The sequence below is a fragment of the Dendrobates tinctorius genome, unplaced genomic scaffold, assembly GCF_039654945.1.
Source record: "Dendrobates tinctorius isolate UK_male_01 unplaced genomic scaffold, ASM3965494v1 ptg000028l, whole genome shotgun sequence".
In the NCBI taxonomy this organism is placed as follows: Eukaryota; Metazoa; Chordata; class Amphibia; order Anura; family Dendrobatidae; genus Dendrobates; species Dendrobates tinctorius.
The window spans coordinates 7,103,580-7,114,063 of NW_027361696.1; positions in this window are offsets into that span (position 1 = coordinate 7,103,580).

A 10,484-nucleotide genomic window follows, 5' to 3' on the forward strand; every position below is an offset into this window, starting at 1 on the left:
AGTTGCTACTCCGTCACTTAGCCCAGCAGGCCACAGGTAAAATTATTGGTCTTGTAGAAAATCTTCCTTTCTTCCATCCATCCAGGGTAATATTAGTAATACATCCCATCTGGTTCATGGGGACGGGGACAACATGGACCTGTGTGATTTCAAATGCCAGGGCTGAGTTTCGGCCCCAGTCTGTACCTGCTCAGGGACACTAAGCTAGTGATCGGCCATCTTTAGAGCCGCACTTGTCTAGGAGATCATCTGCTGGTAGACTACAGCGGTGATGGTAAATTTGTCAACAAGCTGTAAACTATACAATTAAGACCTCTCCGCTCTTGAGATGTTTAATAAGCGATATATTACAAAGTTACCTGCGCTTATAAATACTTTGCAGTTTTACCAATTTAATAAGATGCAACAACCCCTTTAAGAACCTGCGTCCAAACATGTCAGCGCTGATCACTGCTATGTGCATGCTGGGAGAGGATGAGCAGGGTATACGCAGGATGTTACCTTCCTACAATGGACTCACATTACAGACATCGGTATGTGAAGTGTGCAGGGTGCAATCAAAGCAATACCCTGCAGTCCTTCCATTACTCAGGGACACCGGATCCAGGGTCTGTCTAAGCGAGCCGGGTCAGTGAGCAAGTCGAATCACTAAGCCAAGTAAGCGAGCCAAGTCAGTGAGCAAGCAAGCGAGCCACGTCAGTGGGCCAACCGAGTGAGTCAAGTCAGTGAGCGAGCAGAATCAGCAAGCGAGCCAAGTAAGCAAGCAGATTCAGCGAGCAAGCCAAGTTAGCAAGCCAACCAAGTAAATGAGCAAACCAAGTCAGCAGGCAAGCCGAGTGAGCGAGCCAAGTCAGAGAGCAACCCGACTGAGCCAAACAAGCGAGCAAGCCGAGTGAGCGAGCCGAGTCAGCGATCAAATCGAGTCAGCGATCCAAGTCAGCTAGCAGTCAGTCACTTGAGTCCATGAGTAAGCCAAGTCAGAAGCCAAGTAAGAGAGCCAAGTCTGATATCCAGCTGACTTGACTTATTTGTTCAACTAAGTGAACTGAGTGAGTCAAGTCAGCAAAGTTAATGAGCCGACTACGTGTTCCAAGTAAGCGAGCATGCCAAGTCAATGAGAAGAGTCAGTGAGCTAAGTCAGCGATCAGCGTTAGCAAGCAGTCAGCCAGCCAAGTCAACAAGCGAGCCAGGTAAGCAGTGAGTGAGCAAGCAAAGTTAGCGAGTGAGCAAGTGAGCAATGTCAGTGAGCGAGCCAATTCAGCAAAGAAGCCAAGTGAGCAAAGACAGCAAGCAAGCAAAGTAAGTGAGCAAAGTCAGCAAGTGAGCCTAGTAAGCGAGCCAAGTCAGCAAACAAGCCAATTCAGTGTTTGAGCCAAGCCAGAAAACCAAATCAATTAGCAGAGATAGCAAGCCAAGTCAGCAAGCAAGCCAAGTCAGCAAGCAAGCCAAGTAAGCAAGCAGAGTCAGAGAGAGAGAGCCAAGCCAGCAAACCAAGTTAGTGAGCGAGCAAGCAGAATAAACAAGCCAAGACAGCAAGTAAGCCAAGTAGGCGAGCAAGTAAGGTCAGCAAACCAAAGTAAGCAAACCAAATCATGGGCCAAGTCAGTGAGCAAGCCGAGTGAGCTAGAGCTAAGCCAGCAAGTGAGCCAAGTCAGCGAGCTAAGTGAACTTAATGAGCCAAGTAAGCAAGCCGACTGAGCGAGCCAAGCGAGTGGACTAAGTGAGCAGGTGAGCTAAGCCAGTGAGCCAAGTCAGCGAGCCATGTCAGCAAATGAGCCAAGTAAGCAAAGTCAGTGAGCGAGCAAAGTGAGTGTGCAGTCAGCAAGAGAGCCAAATTAGTGAGCTAAGTGAACTAAATGAGCCAAGTCAGCAAGCCGACTGAGTGAACAAAGCCAGCAGGCTAAGTGAGCAAGCAAACCAAGTTAACGAGACGTGTAAGTGAGCACAGTCAGCAAGCAAGCCAAGGAAGAGAGCAAAGTCAGAGAGCGAGCTGATTCAGCAAAAGAGCCAAGCCAGCAGTCAGCAAGAGAGCCAAGCCAGCAAGCAGAGTCAGCGAGAGAGCCAACCAAGTAAGCAAGCTAAGTCAGAGACCCAGCCGAGTGAGCGAGCCAAGTCAGTGAACAAGTGAGGAGCAAGCCAAATCAGCAAGTGAGCCAAGTAAGTGAACAGTCAGTGAGCAAGCAAAGTCAGCAAGAAAAATCAGCAAGAGAGTCAAGCCATCAAGTGAGCCAAGTCAGCAAGCTAAGTGAACTTAATGAGCCAAGTCAGCGAGCCAAGCCAGCAAGCTAAATGAGCAAGTGAGCCAAGTCAGCTAGTCATATCAGCATACGAGCCAAGTAAGCAAGCAAAGTCATTGAACAAGCAAAGCGAGTGAGCAGAGTAATCAAGAGAGCCAAGCAAGCAACTGAGCCAAGTCAGTGAGCTAAGTGAACTTAATGAGCCAAGTCAGCAAGTCGACTGAACGAGCCAAGCCAGCGGGCTAAATGAGCAAAGTCAAGGAGTAGTCAGCAAGCAAGTGAGTGATCCAAGTCAGGAGCCAGCTGAGTGAGTCAAGTCAGTGGGCGAGCAAGCAGAGTCAGCGAGCAAGTCAATTCAGCAAAGAAGCCAAGAGAGCAAAGTCAGCAAGCGAGCAAAGTCAGCAAGTGAGCCAAGCAAGTGAGCCAAGTCAGTGAGCAGAATTAGCAAGCCAAGTCAACAAGTAAGCCAAGTAAGCAAAGTCTGTGAGCAGAGTCAGAGAGAGCCAAGTCAGCAAACCAAGTCAGTGAGTGAGTAAGCAGAATAAACAAGCCAAGTGAGCAAGTGAGCCAACTAGGCGAGCAAAGTCAGCGAGTGAGTAAGGTCAGCAAACGAAACAAGTAAGTGGGCCAAATCAGGTGGCCAAGTCAGTGATCAAGCCAAGTCAGCGAGCAGAATAAGGAGAGCCAAGCCAGCAAGTGAGCCAAATCAGCTAGCCATGTAAGCAAGTGAGCCAAGTAAGCAAGCAAAGTGAGTGAGCAAGCAAAGTGAGTGAGCAGAGTCAGCAAGAGAGCCAAGTCAGCAAGCTAAGTGACCTGAATAAGCCAAGTCAGCGAGCTGAGTGAGCCAAGCCAGCGGGCTAAGTGAGCAAGCAAGCCAGCAAACTAAGGCAGCAAGTGAGCAAAGTCAGGGAGCAAAGTCAGTGCATGAGCAAAGTAAGCAAGCAGAATCAGCATGAGAGCCAAGCCAGCAAGCAAGCTAAGTCAGCGAGCTAAGTGAACTTAATGAGCCAAGTCAGCGAGCCAACTGAGCGAGCTAAGCCAGCGGCCTAAGTGAATAAAGTCAGTTAGAGAGTACAGTCAGCAAGCCAAGTCAGCAAGCAAGTGAGAAAGCCAAATTAGCAGACCAGCCAAGTCAGTGAGCGAGCTAGGAGAGTCAGAAAGAGAGCCAAGTCAGATGGCTAAATGAACTGAGTGAGCCAAGTCAGCAAATTTACCGAGCCGACTGAGTGACCCAAGTAAGCAAGCATGCCAAGTCAAGGAGCAGTGAGCTAAGTCAGCGATCAAAGTGAGCGAGCAGTCAGCAAAACAAGTAAAAATAAGTGAGCCAAGTAAGAAAAGTCAGTGAGTGAGCCAATTGAGCTTAGTCAGCAAGCGAGCAAAGTAAGCAAGCCAAGTAAGCAAGCAAGCCAAGCCAGCGAGTCAAGTCAGTGAGCAGTTAACAATTGAAGACAGTGAGCAGAGTTAGCAAGCCAAGTCAGTGAGCAGAGTTAGCAAGCCAAGTAAGAAAGCAAAGTCAGTGAGCAGAGTCAGAGAGAGAGACAAGTCAGTGAACACGCAAGCAGAGTAAGCAAGCCGAGTAGGCAAGCAAAGTCAGTGAACGAGTAAGGTCAGCGAACCAAACAAGTTTGCGAGCCAAATCAGCAGGCCAAGTCAGTGAGCAAGCCGGGTAAGCGAGCCAAGTCAGTGAGCATAGTTAGTGATCAAGTCAAGTCAGTGAGCCAGGTCAGCTAGCAAGCAGTCAGCAACCAGTGTTCATGAGCAAGCCAAATCAGCAAGCTGAGTAAGAAAGCCAAGTTAGGTAACTGAGCAAGTGAGCCAAGTCACCAAACTAAGTGAACTGAATGAGCCAAGTAAGCAAAGTTAGCGAGTCAACTGAGCGACCCAAGTAAGTGAGCAAGCCAAGTCAATGAGCAGTCAGTGAGCTAAGTCAGAGAGCAGAGTAAGTGAGTCAAGTCAGTGAGCAGACAGCAAGCCAAGTCAATGAGCAAGCTAAATAAGCAAAGTCAGTGAGTGAGCCAAGTCAGCAAATGGGCAAAGTCAGCAAGCAAGCCGAGTGAGCGAGCCAAGTCAGCAGACAAGCTGAGTCAGTGAGCCAAGTCAGCGAACAAGCAAAGTCAGCGAGTCAGCAAGCAGAGTTAGCGATCGAGCAGTTAGTGAGCCAAGTCAGAGAGCCAAGTCAGCTAGCAAGCCAAGTAAGTGAGCCAAGTCAGTGAGCAGAATCAGCAAGCGAGCCACATAAAAGAGCAAAGTTAGTGAGCAAGCTGAGTCAGCAAGAGAGCCCAGCAAGCAAGCAAAATCAGCGAGAGAGACAACCAAGTGAGCTGAGTCAGCTGACCAGTTCAGTGAGCAGGCCAAGCCAGTGAGCAAGCAAGCCGAGTCAGCAAACTAAGGCAGCAAGTGAGCAAAGTCAGGGAGCAAAGTCAGTGCATGAGCAAAGTAAGCAAGCAGAATCAGCAGGAGAGCCAAGCCAGCAAGCAAGCTAAGTCAGCGAGCTAAGTGAACTTAATGAGCCAAGTCAGCGAGCCAACTGAGCGAGCTAAACCAGCGGCCTAAGTGAATAAAGTCAGTTAGAGAGTACAGTCAGCAAGCCAAGTCAGCAAGCAAGTGAGAAAGCCAAGCTAGCAGACCAGCCAAGTGAGCCAAGTCAGTGAGCGAGCTAGGAGAGTCAGCAAGTGAGCCAAATCAGCAAGCATAGTCAGCGAGTGAGCCAACCAAGTAAACGAGCGAGCCAAGTCAGAGAGCGACCTGACTGAACTAAGTTAGCGAGCAAGCCAAGACAGCGATTGAGTCGAGCCAGCAATCCAAGTCAGCTAGCAAGCAGTCAGTGACCTGAGTCCATGAGCAAGCCAAGTCAGAAGCCGAGTAAGAGAGCCAAGTCAGATGGCTAAGTGAACTGAGTGAGCCAAGTCAGCAAATTTACCGAGCTGACTGAGTGACCCAAGTAAGCAAGCATGCCAAGTCAAGGAGCAGTGAGCTAAGTCAGCGATCAAAGTGAGCGAGCAGTCAGCAAAACAAGTAAAAATAAGTGAGCCAAGTAAGAAAAGTCAGTGAGTGAGCCAATTGAGCTTAGTCAGCAAGCGAGCAAAGTAAGCAAGCCAAGTAAGCAAGCAAGTCAAGCCAGCGAGTCAAGTCAGTGAGCAGTTAACAATTGAAGACAGTGAGCAGAGTTAGCAAGCCAAGTCAGTGAGCAGAGTTAGCAAGCCAAGTAAGAAAGCAAAGTCAGTGAGCAGAGTCAAAGAGAGACAAGTCAGTGAACACGCAAGCAGAGTAAGCAAGCCGAGTAGGCAAGCAAAGTCAGTGAACGAGTAAGGTCAGCGAACCAAACAAGTTTGCGAGCCAAATCAGCAGGCCAAGTCAGTGAGCAAGCCGGGTGAGCGAGCCAAGTCAGTGAGCATAGTTAGTGATCTAGTCAAGTCAGTGAGCCAGGTCAGCTAGCAAGCAGTCAGCAACCAGTGTTCATGAGCAAGCCAAATCAGCAAGCTGAGTAAGAGAGCCAAGTTAGGTAACTGAGCAAGTGAGCCAAGTCACCAAACTAAGTGAACTGAATGAGCCAAGTAAGCAAAGTTAGCGAGTCAACTGAGCGACCCAAGTAAGTGAGCAAGCCAAGTCAATGAGCAGTCAGTGAGCTAAGTCAGAGAGCAGAGTAAGTGAGTCAAGTCAGTGAGCAGACAGCAAGCCAAGTCAATGAGCAAGCTAAATAAGCAAAATCAGTGAGTGAGCCAAGTCAGCAAATGGGCAAAGTCAGCAAGCAAGCCGAGTGAGCGAGCCAAGTCAGCAGGCAAGCTGAGTCAGTGAGCCAAGTCAGCGATCAAGCAAAGTCAGCGAGTCAGCAAGCAGAGTTAGCGATCGAGCAGTTAGTGAGCCAAGTCAGAGAGTCAAGTCAGCTAGCAAGCCAAGTAAGTGAGCCAAGTCTGCAAGCTAAGTGAACCAAGTCAGCGAGATGACTGAGAAAACCAAGTCAGCGACCTGAGTGAGCAAGCAAGCCAAGTCTGTGAGCAGAGTAAGTGAGCCGAGTGAGCCAAGTCAGCGAGCAGAGTTAGCAAGCCAAGTAAGCCAAGTCAGTGAGAGAGCCAAATCATGGAGCCATCCAAGTCATATAGTGAGCCAACTGAGCATGCCAAGTCAGTGAGCCAACTAAGCAAGCGAGCCAAGTCAATGAGCAAAGTCAGCGAAAGCTAAGTCAGTGAGTGTAGTCAAGTCAGCGAGTGGTCAAGTCAGCGAGCGGCGTCAAGTCAGCCAGCCAAACCAGTGAGCTGAGTGAGCAAGTCGAGTCAGGGAGCGAGCCAAGTCAGCTAGCCAAACCAGTGACATGAGTCAGTGAGCTGAATGAGCCAAGTCACCAAGAAAGCCAATTCAGTGAGCTAAGTGAGTGAGCTGAGTAAGCGAGCGACAAGCCAAGTGAATGAGCTGAGTAAGCCAAATCAGCGAGCAGATTCAGCAAGCTGAGTGAGTCAAGTCAGCGAGTAGAGTCAGGAAGCCAAGTCAGCGAGTGATCCAAGTCAGCGAGCAGAGTGTGGCTAGTTACAGGCAGAGTATAATTTGGGGCCAGGACCAGCAGAGACAGAAACAAAGAAGCCGACTCAGCATTAGTAGAATTGTTTTTAAGTGGCTTTTTTTTGTCCTGTGGATTTGCTGACTTGTTTGCAACACATGAGCTAACAATTTCATGAACGTTAAGCAAAATATGATTTTTTTATAGTCATCTAATACCTTTCCTGGTCCTCGTCACAGCAAGCAGTCACATCATCTGTTAAAACAATAATTTTGGGGGGGAGGAATCCGTGGACTTTTGCACAAAAACTTTTGAAAAAGTCGCAAATTTTCAAAATTACCCACACAATGATGATGAAAAAAAAAGCTGTAACTATTAATATGAGGCAAAGTTTAAGTCGATCGTGTCTGCACAGAGACTTCATATCCTGGCAGAAATCAGAGAACAATGGCCTCCTGACTGATGTACGGCGGGTTAGAAGCTGTGGATGTCAGTAACAGCCCCGCATAAGCGGTACATTAGTACGGGGTGAGTAGATTAATGAGAGACCAAATTAAATAGAAGAGCCGCGTATGGAGTATTCATCTGATTGCCGAATTACGGGAAACGAGACCACAATAAACAGCAGGCGCGGCTGCTCATTAACGCCGGGCACTCCGCCACATTTGCTTGTGCTCTGCAGAATCAAACACCATTTGGAGGCAATTTAGAAAGTTTCTGTGTAGATTAGAAAAACATTAAAGAGGCCATAAAATTACACAGAGCGGCCACAACAAAAACTTGTGTCAAGACAGAGTGCTGAAGGCCTGCCGGGCCCCAATCTACAGGTAAATATACTGATGACCACCACACCTACCATCCATGAGAAGAGAGCGTGCCCAGTGCGCACAGATAAGGCTTGTATAGGGCGCCAGTCACACAGACGTGTAGTGCACCATGCCGGACTACAAACTATAGGCCATGCGGTTATAACAGGAGGGCAGCCAGCTATGTATAAGTGCACCCCTCAAGGACAGACACCCCTATCCCCCACACTACAGGACACGTCTTCATCATCACTAGCCTCGTCCTCATTGTCCTACGAGTCCCTACACTAAAGTAAAAGCGATTCACTGAAGCGGCCATGAGTCCAGATACTGTAATAAACTGCAGGTACTGAGGATGTTACCACGGATCCGAGACAGACCAAGAGTTAAAGGTTTATTTACAGGGACTTTTCTCTCCACGCAGGGAGGAGCAGTGGGGGGCTAAATGTGACAGAGTAAACAGTAAAACAGCAAAACAGACTAAAGAAAGCTATTTAACAGTTATGCAGCATTGAAACGGTTAACTGAGATTATTATAACTTATCAGTCCAGGGAAAGCTTGATTGAAGGGTCTCCTTCTCCCACGTTGGCACCGACAACAGCTGCGCTTGCAGTATCTGTAGTCTCTCCTCTGAATGAAGTTGGAACCTCAGGGGTTAAAGCAAGGAGCAGGGAGACGTTGCGGACCTGAGTCTCCCATGCTCTGAGTCTCTATAGGATAACCCGACTGTCTTTCCACAGGAACGATATTGCTCACACTGGGAAGTCTCTCTGCCACACTCAGGGGCTCCGGCTTGTCACTGCGGTCACCTGAACTTCATGCTCGGGTCACTGTCTCTGCACTGTCAGGGGGGAAGTCTCCTCTGGTCACGGAGGCTTCCGAGTCCACGTACTCACATACTGCGCTCTCAACGTCTTGTCCTACAGTTCCGGTCCTCTGACGGGGAGTTCTCTCTCTCTGGGAGCGCGATGCTGCAGCCTGCTCTCCGTCTGGCACGCTCTGCTCTGTCTCTGGTGCGCTCTGCTTTCGCGCCCTCTGCCTGCACAGCTTCTGGTCCATCGTCCCTTCCCTTTCCTCACAGCCCACTACAGTCACATGGTGCAGTCTGTCCAGGCCAGAAAGTCTCCCCCCCCGGCAACCCTGCTGCCTGGCTAGGTGTTTCCGAACACTGAGCAGGGGAGGTAACCCCTATTGGGCTCTTCTTCCTCTTCAATACAACTTACGGAGAGTTCCTAACACTCTGGCTCGGGGTTTTGCAGCCACCATCTCACGCTCCATGAATTGCTCTTCAGCCACATGTGCTGGGACCTGCACGAGGTGCTGAGCTGTATGATAAGACCACTTGCACAGGGAGGACAGCGGCATCACACACCGCTCAGCACAGCCTTGCACAGAGCCTCTCCTGTAATACTCTGTGCTGCTGGGACACTGCTCCATGCTCTATGTAAGGTGTAAGGCTGTGATCACACCTGTCATATCTGTTCACAGAGTTTGTAATGGATGAATGTCCAGATGACGGGCTCCTCGACAACATCCAGAGGGGTCCATCATGTCACATCTGCCGGAGACAAGCCACGACAAGATGCAAAGCCCCCCATGATGAGCACACTGCTGAAATCCTCTGCACTCCAACCAGCACTCTGGAGGCTGAAAATATTGCAGAAGGTTCAATGAGCAAACACATTCTGCCTCCTGTGAAGCCGAACACAAGGCAGCTCGGATCAGCACAAATGACTTGGCGAGGAGCACCATGTGGACCCAAGGGCTTGACCCAAAACTCTCAGATTTACAGATGAATCTGCTGACAGATCACTCTTCCAGGACCACCATGTACAGAAAAGGCAGCGCCCAGGGAGGTGAGGACCTGCTGAGCTCCATAGGCATTTTACAGAATGCTGGGGCGTATTTTCCTTAAAGTGGACAAACCCTTTAATAGAGACTGTGATGTTCCATTCATGTGGTGACGTAAAATTATAGTCCATTAGTAGAGCAGACATGGTGGGCGCAGAAGGCCAAGTCCCGACAACGGGGACACTGAAGGCCGAGTCCCGACAGCGGGGACACAGAAGGCCAAGTCCAGACAGCTGGGACACGAAAGGCAGAGTCCCGACAGCGGAGACTCAGAAGGCCGAGTTTCGACAGCGGGTACACAGAAGGCCGAGCCCCGACAGCGGGGACATGGAAGGCCGAGCCCCGACAGCGGGAACACGGAAGGCCGAGCCCCGACAATGTGGACACGGAAGGCCGAGCCCCAACAGCAGGGACATGGAAGGCCGAGCCCTGACAACGGGGACAAGGAAGGCTGAGCCCCCACGGGGGGATATGGAAGGCCGAGCACCAACAGTGGGGACACGGAAGGCCGAGCCCCAACAGCGGGGACACAGGAGGCTGAGTCCTAATAGCGGGGACACGAGAGGCCGAGAGTCCTAACAGCGGAATGATGGAAGACCGAGTCCTAACAGCGGGGACACGAGAGGCCGAGAGACCTAATAGCGGAAAGACAGAAGACCGAGTCCTAACAGCGGGGACATCGGAGGCCGAGTACTAACAGCGGTGACACGGACAGTGGAGACACGAAAGACTGAGTCCTAACAGTGGGGACACAGAAGACCAAGTCCTAACAGCGGGGACACGTACAGAAAAGAGAACATCAGCTCATATCCTACAGTCAGATCACTTGTAAATCAGTGTATGGTGAGGAAAGAGCGTCACCTACTGGACCACGCCTGTCATTACTACACAGAACTACAGACCCACTATTGAACCTTACAAATATCTTACAATTCAGTAACAATTAAAAAAGGAATGACCCTGTGCTGCCTCCTCCCTTATCCTGGCTGTATCCTGTAGTACATCAGTATATACCCTGAGCTGTCTCCTCTTTATCCTGCGCTGTATCCTGTAGTATATCAGTATATACCCTGAGCTGTCTCCTCTTTATCCTGCGC